Raw genomic sequence first — 17,381 nt, 5'->3', positions numbered from 1 at the left:
AACCAGGGCAGGACACCCATGGCATTGTCCCTTCTGCTAGTATAGTACCCTTCTCCCTGCCTTTCTGATAAAAGAAATGTGTGCTCTAGATAACAGAAAAAGGCATAACTGGTTAAAACTTCAAACTTATTTTGGTGAAACCAGTGTAGTTGCAGGTGGAGCAGCACCTATCCAGTAGAATAATTTTGTGCTAATCTGTACTGCCCTGCTGCCCAAGAAGAGTCCCCACCTCTTTCTGTGTCCCTGGGCTAAATTCACTTCTTAGCAGCAGTGGAGCATAAAGTGCCACAGGCTTCCTGAGCACTTCTGCTGAGGAGGAGAAGAGCAAGAGGCTGCCTTGGGGGAATGGCAGGGTTACTGCAGTGTGAGCCATTTGTTGGATTTGGCATTTGCAGTTGCAGGTGAATTGGGAAGCACTCAAGCACTCATTCAGAGTTAGATGTGGAGGTTGATTGGCTCAGAAGCTGAGGGACAAAAGGGCTGCATGCTCCAGTTCAGTTGGTTTTACTTTGTTGTCAAGCAGCAGGGCCTACAGGGCCAGTGGAGCACTGCACTGGGAAAAACCCTCTGTGCCAGTGCTAGGACAGCCACTGCTTGTTCAAGTTCTGTAGGAATTTCATCTGCATTTATTCAATCTTACAGCTAACAAGCAGTTGATTATTCTTGGGGAAGCTGCAGTAAAACAGGGGAGTTGTTGGGTTATGGGACTGGGCAGCAGCAGCTGCTGGGAGCACAGCTGGCGTGAGCAGGCTGCTGGGTGCACTGGGAGAGGACAGTGCTTAAACAGAGGATCTGCCAAGCACTGGGACACAGGATGGCAGCAGCAGGATAAGGACAGAGCAGCATGCCCTTCAGTCTGTGTGATACCAGCCAGAGGAGGAGTGCTGTCTCCAGTTTCTGGAGGATTTTTCTGCGTGCTTGCTTATTTTGGATGGTGCCATCACCCATATCTTTGGCTGGATTGCACCAGAATGCAGGACTGTACTGCCTGTGTCCTGCTGTGTACATCTTCCACAAGCTGGCAGAGCTGTTCTAGTAAATGGCAGGTAGCACCTGACTGAGCCATTGCTCCTTCTGTCCTAAGCTTTTGGAAGAACAAAAAGTCTAAAAGATGAGAAATATTCCTTCCTGAAATAGTTGGGAAGAGGAAGGACTGCCATGTTAGTGCCCAATGAGCCTCACTTCTCTTGCTACACTGCTTTTGTCTCTGATGAGCTGTGTAGGGCCAAGGCATTTTCCAAGCCTAACAGGAGTTAAAACTCCTCGTGTCATTGCCCAAGTTTGCTTCCAGATGCAGTTCTTACCCAGGGCTGCAGCCAGCCTGGGAGCTGGAGCTCTGGCTGCTTAGGCCAGGCACTTGCCTGGGACATCTGTCAGTGTACTGGGAATGGCTTCCAATATCTATCTACAGATGCCGTTGCATTACAAAAGGGAAGATGTTTTGTTTGTTTTTTTTTTTCATTTGTATTCCTCTGTCAGGGAGCAATTGTGACTGGTGGATTGATCTAAACTGGAAGAGATGATCCTGAAGGTTGATCTTTGACTGAGAAATAGGTAACTGCTTTCCCCAGCCAAGAACATTATGATATGTCTCTTACACATTTGTCCCAAATCTGGCAGTGGTTTTCAGAGGTGCCCCATCTGCTCCAAAAGGCAAGCCTAGATCCTTCACTGAACAGAGCCACAGGAGGAGCAGTAGATATTAATGAAGAATTGTGCAAGTATAACTCCTCTTTAAGACAACAATCCTGGGACAAACACAGTTGCTTCTCCTTGTAAAGCAGTCTTTACTTCACCGTAGATTTAAAAATAATTGGAAATAACAGATTTAAAACCAGAGGAACTGGAAAATACAACTTGTAGCAAAGCATTGAAAACTCTGGAAATGTGAATGTAGATTCTGCAAAGAAGCCCTGCCATACTTCAGCCTCTGCTATATCACAGCCAGCTGAATATTTGAATGGGCCTCTCATTCAGCCCATTGTGAGGTTTTTAGATGCTATAAAAACTCTCCAAGCAGGCTGAAGCACACTTCAGCTGGAACTGGCACTGAAAGCATGGTTCTGGTGGTCATGGCCTCTGGATGAGGACCAAGCCTCAATCAAAACAGGAGACAGCTAAGGAGGGCAGGAATTGCTTGTGGTCTGCCTGGAGAGGGTGCAGTGTCAGACAGTGATGGATACCCTCACCTGACACGAGGCAAACCTGGGAGAAGGGTTTGACTTGCAGGTATGGAAAACAAAACCAAGAGGTGAAGCTGACTCCTCTGGAGGGTTTCTAGGTAAATGGCTTCTGATGCAGTCAGTAATTTTCATTGAAGTGGCTAACAAGCTGCTGTTGTGAGGACAGATGGTTTCTGTTAGAAAAATACTTGTAAAGAATACAAGGAGCTATGCCTGGGCTTTCCTGAGGACAGGACATTTTGAGGTGGAGAAATGCTGCTGGAGTTTTAGATTGGAGTTTTCAGATTTTCAAATGCTTTGTTCATAAATGTGGGTTGGGGGTTTTTCTTTCCCCCTTACAATACCTAGGGATCCCCTGAAAATCAGAGCCTAATCTCGCTAGGTACAATCTGAGCAAATCACTGAAAACTGACTCCCCTCAGAGGGAACAGCCCTGGGAGAGGATTGCTGGGCTGGAATACCTGAGAAAATGTAAGGAGGAACAGATAATATGAATTTTATGATTTCCAAACCATGCTGCTTTGTAGATACTGTGGAAGATAGGTTTGATGGGTTTAGAAGAGTAGCATTCAGCTGTTGATGTACAGAGTGGTGTTTTGTGCCACAGGTTGGATTGCAGCGCAGGAGAAGTGTAGCTGCACTTTAAAATAACGTGGCTTTTGAGTGCCATACTTGTGCCACTATCCTAAATTCTGAACACAATACAGAGAAGCTGCAGAGCATTCCCCAGCATTGTTGGAGTACAGTATATTACCAGGTGGTCCTTTTTCAGAAAGCATCCTGAACTAGTGACTTGGCAAAATTACAAAAAAAGTAATAGCCATTACTTTTCCCATATGGAGGATGTGTTTTGCTGTAATTACAGATTTCATGTTAAATGAGATTATATAATACATAGAACAATTATGAAGTTGACCATGCTCAAGCACAACAAAAATTTCCAATGTTCTCAGATGATCTTTGTGTGCTACTCTGCCTTTTTAGCCTCTTGCTCTCCCCACCACTTCCTCCTCTTTAAATGGTGTGTGGTGTTCCCAAGCTCCCTGGTTGTCAGGCTGCCTTTGCAAAGGCTGTTGTATAAAATCCCCCTGAGACTCTGAATCTTTGGGCATCTTAGGTGATACAGGCCCTGGCAATTCAGCTGGAAAGGGCAGTCACTGAGGCTTCACTGTGAGCAAACTTCTTAGCAAACTTAGAAGTTTTCAGTCTATAAATTCCATGGTATGACCCACCAAACCACTCAGGCACCAGCCTGCAATGAGGAGGACAAAAGAGAAAAGCAAATTTGAAGCTTCAAGGGCTAACTAGTTTGATTTGTGACTTTGAGGAGACACTTTTCTTGGAAGCTTCTGATTCTTTCTTGTCTGCCAAATGCCTTTCCCATGCAGACTTTCCGAAGCAAGTCGCCTGTGTGTATTTTTGTAAGTGTGGTTTCTCAGGGTCTTGGAGAGCTATCAGCTTGATGATGTCTTATCTGAAAGCAAGTCACAGAGACTGTCTTTCATTCTGCTGACTGAGGCAGCTCCCCTGCAGGTTCTCACCCCAACACTTCTCCATTTAAAATGAAAGTATAATTAGAAAACAACTTTTCTTTATTTTCTCCACTGATCCCTGTCAGGTTTTTGTTCATCTCTCTGATCAGCCAAGGTGGTTTCTTTGTTCTTGATGGCTTCATTCTGCTTTCCTTTTCTGCAAAGACTGTGTTGCTGTATGCTCTGTGGAATTTCAGAGAAGGTGCTGAAATGAGTGACAGGGAAGTGTCATCCCAAAGGATGGCTTGGAGAGGACCAGCAGTGCAATCTGTGATGGTGTAGTTGGTCCTGGTTCCCCTTGCTGCAGAGCAGCCATGCAACTGGGTCTGTACTTAATCAGAGCAACCCCTTAAAAGTTTTTATTGTGGTGCATCAGAGGAGGAACAGAGGAGTTTGCTCTTGCAGAATTCCTGTTTTGCTTTAAGGCGGGTGCTGGTGGTTGCAGAGCAGTTGTGTGAGGGCCAGGACTGAGACAGGTGTGCAAGGAGGGCTGCAGCCCCTGTGAGCTTTAGGAGCCTGTGCTTATTGTGAGGGACAGAGCATCTCAGAGGTTGCCATTGCAGCCTCTGCCCATCTGTACCTGTTTAACGTGGTGGGGGTGAGCACACTGCCAAGGAGAGCCCTTAACCAGCACAAAATTAACTGCTCCTGCTGGTTTCACTGCCCACCTTCCACTCTGACAGAGAGCTGGGGAGGGACCCATTTCTAGCTGTCTCCCAACAGGAGCTTCTGGGAACAGCCAGGGCAAGGCTCAGTCCATCCCTAGGCAGGAAAATTCAGGACAGGGTTTAATGGATTTGAAACTACATGGTAACATCCAAGTGTACCTTTGAAGTGAGTGGTTCTGTGCCCTTCCCTTTTTCATCACTGTCTCACCTCGGCTGACATGCAGGATTTGAGAGACCATGGAGCATTTTGTAGGTCTAACACTGCTGGTCTTGCCTTGACTGAGGGCTTTTTCCTTCATTTGCAGCCATGGCCTAGATTTCTTTTGGCAAAGGTTTTCCTCTTTTTGAAACATGGATATCAAAGTGAAAAGCGCATGCAGGAGAGAGCTACGTCCACCAGGGAAAGAGGGGCAAAGGATTAATTAGGACTGAGGCTTAATTGGGATTTTCACCAACTTCAGCAAGTCCCTCTGTCCTTTGCCCCTTTTATTTGGAAACACTTGGCTCCCTTAGCATAAGGGCAGTAAGTGGAATATCTTCTAACTAACAGCAGCACTGACTCTGTGTGAGCACAATTCCCTTGTTGTGAACAAGGTCAGACCTGAGAGCCACTGGGGACCCCTTTGGGCATCAGTGAGCAGGAGACCTGCAGGCACCTGGTGCACTCAAACCCTGGCACACGCCAGGGGAGCAATCTCCCTTTCCAAGGCCAGCCAGGCAGCTCCGGGAGCCCAGGTCTCAACTCTTAGTCTGGAAATCCTGATTCCCTTCTGTATCACACGCCACCCTTCCCCTCTCCTTGTTTCCCAGCTCCCAAGCCTCTTTCCCTCTGCTGCTGCCCCGCAGTCGGTGGCTGTCGAGGGCAGAGATGAAAGCTCCCTGCCCACAGCAGAACAGGGCTGGCCCTGCCAGCTGCCTCCTGCACACACCCAGGCAGCAGCTGGGGAGGGCACATTTACCCTCCTCATGAAATCAGGGTGTCCTCAGTGGCCCATGAGTGTTTCTCTCTGTGCCCCTGGGTTTGCCACCCAGGCACAGCAGTGTCTGTCCATCTGCCACTACAGGGTTTGCTCCTGGTCCCAGTGCAGGGCTCCCACACGCGATCCTGCCATGTCTACCTCCAGGAGGGTTTAGGTTACAAATGCCTGTGCATATACTGGTACAGCTGTGGAAACTCCTGTCTCTCCTCCTTGATGGATCAGTGAATGCTGCTGCCTGATCTTTTTCTGAGCAATAATAACAAGCAGCACTGCAGCTTTGGCCTTCCTGTTCTGTTTCAGGGCTATGGTGGCTATGGAACACACTGGGGGGTTTTCACAGTCTCAGTGGGAAGCCAGATGCTCTCTGTGGCCCTACATCTTTTCATGCCATGTTCCTGCTTTCCCAGAGGCTGGTGGGTTGATTTAGGTAGCCATGAGAGAGCTGGGTGCTGCTTCTGTGTTTGGGAAGGCAGAGAGGAAGGGAGCATTTGGGTTAAGTTGAGCCTCATCCATCCATGCATTCATCCACAGGGCAGAGCACATGGAAAAGGGGTGGGTGGACCACTGGTTTAATGGCTCTGGGGGAGGAGAGTGAGCCACTGCTGCTTCCCTTGGCATTGCTGGGGAGGGGCTGGGAGAGCCTATGCCACTACATCCATTCATTTCTCTGAAGTTGGGTAACATTGGGGTTGTTTTTGTATTATTGTAAGTTTGTAAAGAATGTAATCTGTCTGTCGGGGGCACAAGGAGAAAACGGGGGCCTTTCTCTTTTTGGGTGAGGCTGTTCTTATGTTGCTGTGCTTTTTGTTATTGGGCAGAGAGGGCTCTAGTGGCCATGGGGGCAAAGCCTGGCCCTTGTCAAGGGCAAGCTGTCCCAGGGTGACAGGAGGGTGAGCTGAGGCTGCTGCAGAGACCTCCCACACCAAGCTGTGAAAATGCTCTGCCTGTGTCCCTCAGTGGGGGAAACCTGACCTGCAGTGGGGCTCTGCACTGGTGTGTTTTGCTGGGTGTGCTGGGATGTCACACTCCAGGACTGGGCTTGCTTGTCCTCAGCTCCGTTGGAAACTGGGCTGAACTGGGCTGTTCAGGAAAGGTTGGACTGGATGGGCTCAGTTGATCAGCTCGAGAAGGAGTTCATGCTGGAGCTGCTCATCCCAGCCCTTCTGTCCCCAGAAGGGCCTCAGGGGCTGCACCTCTCCATCCCCTGTTGCCCAGAGCCCTGTCCTTCCTCCCCATCCTGTAGAGCACAGTGTCAGGGATCCTCTTCTCTCTCCTGCTGCTGCAAAGTTGTGTGAACTTTCCTGGTCAATACTGGAAAGGGGAATGCTATTTATTTTTATATTGTGTATATTTTGTCTTGGTCTGCTGATTACCTTTGTTCCCCAAGAGCGACAGTTACCTCAATAGTTAGTTTAATACTGTGTGTTGGGTAATTTTTTTAAAGAACTTTTTTAAAATCTTGATCCTTGGAGGTCTGTAGATTTTATTTCCATATGAATTGGTTATTTTGTATAAAGTACATTCTTAAAATAGCAACCGCCCTCGCTGTATGTGTGTTTTCTTGTCTCCTGGATGGGGGTGGGAGGATAACACAGAGGGCTTTTTTTCAGAGAGACAAAGCCCTGGACTGCAGTCAGACACCGTTGTACACCTGAAATCCATTTACAGGAGAGCACCTGGAAAGTTAATCGGGATCATTTCCCGTTCAGGAGCACAGCTGAACAGCCCAGCTGTGCAAAGGAGATGCTGTCACTGCTTTCCCCACAAAGTCCCTGGTGGGCTGAGGGTTTTCCTGCAGCCCAGGTGTGCAGGGAAGCCTTCCTCTCTCCCCAAAACACACCATGCTTTTGGGGCACAGGTGGTCTGTGCCCCCACACCCTCGTGAAACCTCTCTGCTGTAAAAGTGGTGACTGCCCTGAATGGAGCCCATGGGGGGATGCTGCTGAGGAGGAGCTGATGTAACCTCTGTGACTCCTCTTTGTGCAGGTCAGTGATGCCCTCAGGGGCTGTTACAGGAATGGAAAGCCTGGAGCCCGTGTGTGGTGGTGCAAATGAATACTGGGCCCCAAAGGGCACTTGCTGTTTGCTGTTTATTCAATCTCCCATGTGGGATGGGGCAGGGGCTGAGCAGGGAGGTGTTCAAAGCCAGCTTAGCTCTTTCTCCCCAGGTGTCAGCATCACAGCCAGGCACTGGCCATGTTGGTTCATGCTGGGAGGTGCCTGCTGTAGGTGCACTTGGCCATTGCACAGCTGCTCCCTGAATTAATAACTGCTCACTTCTGCTGATTCTGCAGCTTTAGAACAGGACAAAATTAAGGTGATTTTCCTTAAAAGCTGGTGCCAGCAAACAGAGGCATGTGGGGATGAACAGCAGAAGGATGGGGGCACAGAGGCTCCCAGGTGCAAGCTGCAAGCCTTTTCCTTCTCCTCCTCAGCTCCATCCAGTGAAAGCTCCCTGTGTTTCCTGCAGGGCTGCTAACAGACGCTCACATCTCCTGCCAGAACAGCCCTGCAGCGCAGCCTGCTGCTCTGGGGGCTCCATCTGCCCCTCCTGTGGGATCCTCGTGGGGCTGAGCACGCTCTCCTGGCTCCACACCAGAGCTGCCAATGCAAAGAGATGCCCAGGAAACGTTTCTCGATGGTGCAGGACTCCAAACTCGCTGGCCAAGCCAGGGACCAGCATCTTTTCTGGCCGAGGAAGCTCAGAGGAGCACACGTGGGCAACTTCCCGTGCTGGGCCTGGACCCCAAACCCACCAGCCAGGTGCCAGAGCTGCCCCTGCTCTCCAGGGCAGGCAGATGAACTCAAACATCCTAGCAGGGCTTTTCCCAGCCCAGCTGCAGCTCCAGGCCCTGCAAAGGCTTCTGAGGAGCCTGGCTCCTTGCTCCTGGGGAGGATGAAGAGCTCCTCTCTGTCACACATCCCCTCTGCCCCTCTCCCCTCCACAGGGGCCAGAGTTTGGGGAGACGAGAGCAAGCTGTCCAGTTCAGGAAGGGAAGGAATTCTGTCCCCCTATCAGTCCCAGGAAGTGTTTGGGTCAGAGGGGATTGGCACATGGAGATTTTTAATCCTGGGGCTAAGCCGGCACAGAGCGGGGTCGGCACTAATTGGAACCAGTCCTGGGGAAGGGGCAGATGGAGCTGCTCCTTTCAGAGCTGCCTTGCAGCCCAGGCAAAGACAAAGCTTATCTGTGCTGTAGGAAATGCCTTGTCCTGGTCTTGACAAAGTGTCAAACCAAGCCACGTGTCCCTTCATTTTTTTCTACCTTTCTTTCTACTGCTAGCCACAATTATTGATTCTTTCCTTTATTCCATGGGCTGGCAAAGCTACTCCCACCCCCTTGTACAAAGGGAGCTTTCCTGAGCTCTTAGGCTGAGGCTTTAAACTCTCTATCTGTAACCTCCTTCTCCCTGAGAACAGCTCCCAAACACAGCATTTTTCCCCCAAAAAAGCCATTTCAAAGCAACTTGTTCATATAGGCTTGAAATGGGGATGGATTTGATGAATCAGCAGGGACCAGTTTAGTGCCCAGTTTGGGTGTGGAAATAAATGGCAGCCACTCACCCCCATGATGGGGCAGATCCTGGGAAAGCTCTGACTCCAGGCTGGCTTTGCCACAGCTGGAGGATGATGCAGCTGTAATGGAGCTAAATGCAGAATTTTGGAAATGCCTGATGGTGCAGGAAGAATCATAATGTCTTTGGCATGATCAGTGGTTTTTTGGGGTTTTCTGGCTTTGAGTTTGGTGGGGTTTTCTGGGGGGGGGAGGGTGTTACTTGGTTTTGTGTATTCTCTAAAAACTAAAGAATCTTGCAGGTAAAGTTCCCATCTTGAATATTCTTGCTAGTCATCACACTTCAGCATGGGAGAGACTGCCTCACAGTAAGGCAAGATTGGGACTTTTGGGATAGCTCAGGAAGACTCAGTTTTAGGCTAAACCAAATTATTTCTAATTGCAGAAATGTTCACTTATAGGTATTAGGAAAAACAAATGTACACATAAGTTAAAATTTTGATTTTTTTTCCTCCCACATTGAGATGTAAAATGCAACTTCTCCAAGCAGATGGGGATCTCTCAAAGGGTGGGACCCTGCTGTATCTCCTCCAGCACACAAGCTGCAGCTTTTGCTTGGTGGAGAAGTCAGAGGCACAGGAGGGCAAAGCAAAGCCACTGGCCTGGTGGGATGAGAGTGTACCTGAACCCCTTGTTCCCAGCCATGAGCTTGCTCTGGGGTGCAGTGTTGGTGCCTGCATGTTTATACACTCACAAAATGAATATTGGGGTCTCCCAAGTGCTAAAATATAAGTAAACCTGTTCTGGACCATAACAAGACCCCCCAAATGGCAATGCCCAAGGCAGAGACAGAAAGGTTTTTCTGGAGGAGAGGGAGGAGGTGGGAAGGGGCAGGGGCTGGGGTTTGCCAGGGGCTGGGGCAGCGTTTCAGGGCTGCCCCCTCCTCTTGTGTCAGCTCCCGGAAGCCTCACGGCCACTTTTTAAAATTCCTTTCCCAAAGAGGCTGCCAGGGTGGAGGGATCATAAAAAGTTCAGCCCCTTGTCACGAACGCTGCCGTTCTTCCGGGGCCGGTGGGCAAAAGTTGTTAGCAATTTCCTCGGGCCATGACCTTTGTTTTGACCGTGGCAGAGGAGGATTGCAATCCATCAAAGCCTGCCTGGCCTGGGGAGAGGGCTGAGCAGAGAAGGGGGAGCCTTCACCAGGGGCAGGGGGCACCAGGACACAGCTTTGCCCCTCAGGTTTGGTGAGGAGCAGAGGGGGATGCTCAGCTGGAAACTCAAACTTCCCAATGTGGGATCCTGTCAGGGAAACTTCACTGTGTGGGCCACAGGAGAAATTTGAGAGTTTTCTTTCATTTTCTTTCCCAAGAGAGGGACACTGGATTACAATTTACTGCATCAGCAGAGCGGGGCAAGATGTCCTGCAGAGCTTGAGCCCAGAGCCAGCCCTGCAGACCAGGCAGCTGCATCAGCACCTAATTCCAGCAGGAGCTTGGGCAAAATGGGAGATGCCAGCACATTTACAGCCTCCCAAGCCCCAGCCCCTATTGATCCCTGGCTTTTCCAGGCTGCATGGGTTTTTGGAAGGTCCCATAGGGCTGTGTTTTGTTAGGAAAATCAGCGGCAAACTAGAGCTCCCCCCTGGGGAATGGCTGGCTCCCACAGACACCTGCCTCTCCACTCCAGTTCCCAGGGGGGCAGTTCATCCCTGGAGCATCCCTGGTGCTCCCTGCACCCTGGTGTCCCCTTTGAACACACATAGCTGCATATGAAACAAATCTCCCCTCAGGAAATGCAGCCTGTGCATACCAGTCTGCTCTGCTTTCCTTGGCTGCCTGCCCCTGCCTCCCTCCCTCTGATCTCTGCTTCCCTAGGGAAAGGCACAGATTCCCTTGGGAAGTTCCTCTGTCAGTTATGGAGAGCACCTAGGTTTTGGGGTCAGCAGGGAGGGTTGCACTGTTTCACCTGTCCCCTTTGTGACACCAAGCATGGCCTTGTAACACCCAGACCTTCCTGTCCAGCCCCATCACTTGCATGACAACCAGGGCAGGTTTTCCCTAGGAAGCAGCTGTGTGCTCACTTCCAGGCACAGCAGAGCATGATATGGAGAAGTGTCCTGCTTATTTCCTTGCTTGATGAGGATCTGTTGAGCTCGGGGAGAAGGAGAGAAGGGAAAGAACTTTTCACACCTCAAACTGAGAACCTTTGGCTGTGTGAGGCAGCTCCTTGGACTGGGAAGCACACAAGTCCCCCAGAAAGTCTGGAGAAGGCAAACCAGAGCTGTCTGTAGGAATGATCCTCTGCTCCCATGCCAACTGATAGCCTGTGTGCCTGAATGCCAATCCCACTTCCCTCTGCATCTGTGTTTTGTCTGTCTGACTCACACCAAGGCCAAACCCCTCTCTGTCTGTGTGCAGTGCAGTGACACTCACACCATGATCAGCTGTACACTTTGTACACCGGGTGTTGACCCCAGCCCTGTTGGCATTTTGCCCCTGCCACCACTAAAACACTAAACACACCCTCCTTGCCATCCTGTGTCCATGCCCATCTCAGAGGCCATGCCATGTGGTCTGGGCTCACCCATTCTCAGGCCTCACTGAAATCAAAGCCTCAGGAGCTGCTCTCCTTTGCCTGGGCCCTGCTCTGCTGCTCTCCCTGCAGCCCAGACACCCCTCCATGCCATGGCCACAGCTCCACGTGGCTCAGGGAGCTTTGAGGGGCACCAAACGCTTCCCCAGGCATGGGAACAGCGAGGAGCCAGGGCTGGAGGCACAAGTGCCTTTCCAGCAGGGCTGATGCTGCCTGGGTGCTCTGAAGGACAGGTGCCATGGAGCATGGGAAACAGCAGCAGCTTTGGGAGAGCAGCCCCCTGTCCCAGGCACACCTGGCTCTGGGCCTGCCTCACAGGTGGGTGGGTGCCCACGGAGGGAGCAGATGTCAGGAGATCAAAGGGGCTGCTCTGCTCCTGCATCCTCCCTTCACGTGTGTGCACACACCCCCTGTGCCTCCCAAGAGACTCCTCATGCTCTCTATCTTCCCTCCAAGATATTTCCCTTCCCTTCCTTTGTTTGCTTTCCAAACCCCCGTTTCTCCTTTGGCACTCCCAGCAGGGGGAGGCACCCTTTGCTCCCACTAACCACATCCAGCCTCCCGGGTTTTCTCCCTGCTGCCCTGCCTCTGGCCCTTGGTGCTGCTTGGGTGGGAGGCACAGGGAGCTCCTGTCACCCAGGGGGGCTTTGCAGCACCCCTGAACCCCCTACCCACCGTGGCTGGGAGGAGCTGAGGGCTGTCAGCTTCCCACAGTGACCAGGAAACCCCCTGGAGACGTCTGCCTCTGTTCTCTGCAAATTCCTGCAGCTCTCTTATCCCCTCATCGTCATGGGGGAGTCCCTCAGCCTCTGCTGAATCCCTGAGACCCCTGTGGATGCACCAGGTGTGATACAACACCTCTAGCACAGGGTGAGAATGCTTTTCATGCATTTCACCAGCACAGAAAGCCTTTTTGGTACATCACAGGTCTCCAAAGTGAGCTACATACAGAGGAAAACACTGTTGGGGTGCAAGAGGAGAGTACAATTTACACTATTAATAAATAAAACATATTAATTTCATATCAATATAATCCTTTTTAAATATATAGTTTTGTTATGCTTTATAATATAATTAGTATGGTAGTACCTGCATATAATTTATATAAATTATATATATAATTAATGAGAAATATAAATATATATTTAAAAAATATTTATATTTATATTACATTGATATTAGATAGATAGATAGATAGATAGATAGATAGATAAATATAGATATATATTAAATTATATATGTAATGTATTTGGGGCAGATGCCCCTAGGATATGTTTTTTATTTTTACTAATATAGGTGCACAACCAAAAGGGCTGGCTTAAATTACCAGCCAAAGGGTTGAAATCAAAGCAAAAGGTGAAGCCTGAATGCCAGAAACTCAGCAGCATGGACACCTCTTTATGGAGATAAAAGTAGCCAAGCTTTGGTGAGCTCCAAGGTTTTGCTCCAAGGGTTTGCTCCAAGGTTTTGCTCCAAGGGTTTGCCTCTCTCCTTTTTTTTCCCCTAGCATAACACAGCCAGAGACCTTCCAGTCACTACATGTAGTGGTGCTCCACAAAAAAGGGAAACACAGGATGAAAAATGAATGGTTAGCACAGAGCAATAAAACCATTCAGATGCAGGGAGATATGGTAGCAATGTATTAAATGGGGAACAGAAAAAAAGCCAGATGGTTGATCCAATTTACTTTACAACTCCAGATGACTTCACAAAGAGGTCACTTGGTGAAACTGAAAGGCAAATGTTTCAGCTTGGATGAAAGCAAACAGCTCATGCCTGCCAACACAACATGGAGGAGACCAGGAATGTCCTGCAGCAGAACAGCACTGACAGAGCTGGAGAAGGAACATTTTCAAAGGTTTTTAATGGGTTATCACCTTTAGCCTGCATTGCAGCTGCAGCCACTGTTATGCTGGGATTAACACTTCAAATGCCAGGATTTTACAGCATGAGTGATGAACTGTTCATGCTCCTCATCAAGAGCTCACAGAACAGCAGCACTTCCTGCCACACAGAGGTGGGATGTGGATGTCTTCAGTGCTAAAATCCTCATTTGCCCATTCCTGAAGTCCAGCAATTCAGCATTCCTATCCCACAGAGCCCACCAGTGGTGGCAAGGACACCTGGCAGGTCACCCAGGCAGCAGGTGAAGGGAGCCTCCCAATTCCTGGTGTCCCTGCCCTGGCTACAAACAATTCAAAGGGCTTGGAGTTGAGAGAAGCATGGAACTGTCTGTGCTTGAACTGCTTTATTTCTTGTGCATAAGGGGAAAACAACAATAATTCAATTTTTTAGACATTATTAGTTTTCTTGTGCTGCCACCCAAACACTGCTTTGGGATTAATTTCTGGCATATTGCTGCTGGAAGTGAGGCTCCTCTCTCCTTCTGCAGCCCTCTGAGGAGAAGCACCAGCCTTTCTCCAGAAGATGTTCCAAAAAGGTTTTGTCTGCAAGTGGCCTTTGCTGGGAAAAGGAGTTCCAGTGGCACTGCAGGCAATGGATGAAAGAAGTTTTGCAAAAGGTACCTGCCCCTCTCACTACCAGGAATACTTCAAGGTGTCCCTTTCTCCCTTATTGAGCTCAGTTCTCCAGCTAGGACAGCTGTTCCCCTCTCCTGCCCACTTCCAGCCCCTGTGTTTGGGATCTGCAGCCACAGAACAGCCCCAAGGTTTGCACTGGGGTCAGGTTTGTGCATCACTTGCTCTTCAGGCAGTGCACACGTGGGCCAGGGGCTGACTGGGAAAAGGAGCTGAGCTCCTGCAAACCTTCTTGGACACAGGAAGGAAAAACAGCCTCTAGAAATGCTGGGGGGACCACCCTGATATTTTCTTTGCAGTCTCTCCCAACAGATCAGCCTTGAATTACCTAAAATAACGTGGTAGCCTTGATTTCCAAAGCTTTTGATTCCCAGCATGTACCAAGGGCTGGGAAATGACATTTTTGGCACATTGTCAGTAAGATTTTAACCCCAGAATGCTCCTGTACAGATGTTTTTCTTGCTTTCTCTAAAGCAAAGCCAAAGGAACAGTATGGGATGCTCTGACTGAGATGCTAGGAAGACAGATTTGGGGTTTCCCAGCCAGCTCTACTTTGGCTGAGAGCAGCAGGAACATCCCAGCCCTGGAAGGGCCTTCTTGTCACGGCCTGTTCCCTGCAAACATGTTTGAGAGGCAGGATGGGGCCCCCACCTGCCTCTCTGAGCTGCCTCTCTCAAACAGCACACCCAGCCAAACCACACTCAGCTCTGTCTGGGCTCTTGCTTAGGGCTAAACACCTTTTGCCAAGCTGCTTCCCTGCACTATCAAGCCTTTGCTCTCCAGACTAACAGCTCAGAGTTCACTTAACTAAAGATATTTTTTTGCTTTGAATTTTCCCCTGGGGTGGTTCACTTTTTTCCCCCAATTTTTCTTTTCCTCCTTCATGCACTTTCTCTGGAAATGAATAAATGGGTAATTTTCTTTTAACCTCCCCAGCTATTTCAGGCACAGGCTGAAATGTGTGTCCATGGAGGTGCCCCAAGCCTGTGTGTGCTATTTGGCCGTGTAAGGGATGAGCTTACACTTTCCTCTTTTCCAGGAGATGCATATTCTGCCTGCTGACATCAGCAGCTCAGGACAGGGGCATGCAACAAGCAAGGTACCATCCTTCTGCCAGCTTCTGGGTGTTTTGTTCCAGGCTTTCCTCTTCTGGACACCTGCATGCACTTCCAGGCATTCATACAGCCTTATTAATGTTAATATACTTAGGTGTGAAAACTACCTTCTAAAACAGGGTTTGGATTCAGATGTGCAGGAACATTTCAAGTCCTCTGGTGACTACCTAAGTGTCAAGCCTGCTCTTAAATTTTCCACTGCCAGCTCTGCAGAACAAGTGCAAATTATCCATTTCCCTAAGTCCTCTTCCATTAGGCTGAACCATCTCACTGTTAACCGGCAGTGCTTGCCTCTCCCATCACAACTTCACAGAGAATTTTTTCCTCATTTAATGCCTCCTTTGTTCCCTCTATTTGTCCAGTTTTGTAAGGTGCTGATGTGGCTTAGGGCTTGTTTAGTGTGCCCAACTGGAATATGATGCATGCTTATACAAAGATGAATAAAGATCAATATTCTCACTGATTTGCCCATGGTCATCAGGCTACTTCCAGCAGTGCAGCTCACCTTACAAAACTGTGCTGCAACAATGCTGCAGAAGGAGCTCTGAAATTGTCCTCAAGTGCTGCTTTTGTTTCACATTTGACTTGCAAAAATGTGTGTACAAACACTGAAGGGAGTTTGGATGAAGGTACAACAGGGTTGCTAACTGCACTAGGTACACCTGGATGGGATATCCCATTTTCCTCTGCATCTCTAAAAAGCTTGGTGACAGCTCCTCTTACCTGGAATAAAGGACCAGAATATTCCAGATAATGCCTCAGTCAGCTTGGGAGGAGCTGTAGGGGGTACAAACCCCCTCGTCCTGGACTTCAGCTGTGAGGTACATAAATCTGAGACCCTTCCTTAATGACCTGCTTTGAATCACTGCTGACACTGACTAACACTGAACACGTTCCTGAGGACACCAATTTTTGAATCCAAGTGCAACAAGTTTCTTCCTCTTTCCTGAGAAGGAAGATACAAAACTAACAGAGAAAAGTAAAAAGTAAATAACTCTAACATCTTCCAGTGTGAGAATCACACTCAAACTCTTATCTAGTTAATATTTTGCTTTTCAAAAGTATGCAAGACCTGGGTTTGTGAAGCTCTTGCTACCTTCATGAAAGAAACAGACCATCAGATCCTGCACAAACAGCCACATTTTGTCACAGACAAGCATCTGCAGAGAGCTCACCGATGAGCTGGATTAAACCATCAGAAAGGACCAAAACACCTCTGTATCAAAAAGTACTCTTTGAATCAAGAAACAGCACAGCCAAGCATGCACATGCAAAGGTTTATCCTTCACTACATGTGTGTCACAGGGCCAAGCCCAGTGCTCAGTCAGGAAGCTGGACCAGCAACTGTGACAAAAAGCTGTAACAGGTATCCAAAATCTAGAAAGAGAGAGACTTTAATCCAGACACACTTATTGCCCAGCACAGAAATGTGCTGAAAAGCAAATGAAGAAATAAATACCATAACCATCTATGGAAAACAAGAGCTGGCACCTAAATGCAGCAGCAAAGAGCAGCAAAACAAAAAGTCCCGACCTTGCAAAGTAATCTTATTTCCTAAGAGCAAATTTAAAGCATTTCTTCCAGAAACAGATTAAATAAGCTTGGAATCAGGATTTCCTTAGCAGTCAATCTCCATTTGAGAGGAATGAGACAATAAAAGGCTTATCTAGCATTTAGAGTCTGCTTTACATGAGGGCACACACATTAGAGCCTTGGGTTAAAAACACTGCATAAAACCAGTGCTGCTGCAGCTTGGCAATGCCCTTCATGGCACAATGTAAAATTCCTACTGCTCCTGGTTCACTGCAATCATTAGAGAAGATGATTTCAAAACATATTCAAGTTGTAATTCATCAGCTTCTATTTTCCATGGAAGAAATCTCAGAATTGAGCATTAGGAAGAGTCAGGGTACAGTTTGGATCAGAAGCAACAACCTTGTGATGGGAAATGGATTGTGTTTGTTTTATCCAAGCAGCACAGTTGTGTTACTGTAGCTCAGTCCTGTGACAGAAGACAGAGGGAGCAGAACTACTGACCCATTTTTCAGGGAGAATGATGCTCCAGAATCCTGGAGTCCTACTCAAAAGCCTTGCCTGCAATCCAACATTATTCCTGCAAATCGCTTGACCCTGCTCCTTGCTCTTGAATTCCAGCTTCACAGAAGAGCTCATACACAGAGCTCAGGTAGAAGGTCCCTGCACAAACAATCCCACTTTCCAAAGGCTGCTGCCAATGCCCCAGAGAGAAGTGACAAGGAAC

The sequence above is a fragment of the Melozone crissalis genome, unplaced genomic scaffold, assembly GCF_028551555.1.
Source record: "Melozone crissalis strain CALT ecotype California unplaced genomic scaffold, PUWL_Pcris_2 ptg000033l_1, whole genome shotgun sequence".
In the NCBI taxonomy this organism is placed as follows: domain Eukaryota; kingdom Metazoa; phylum Chordata; class Aves; order Passeriformes; family Passerellidae; genus Melozone; species Melozone crissalis.
This window is presented reverse-complemented; position numbering follows the sequence as displayed.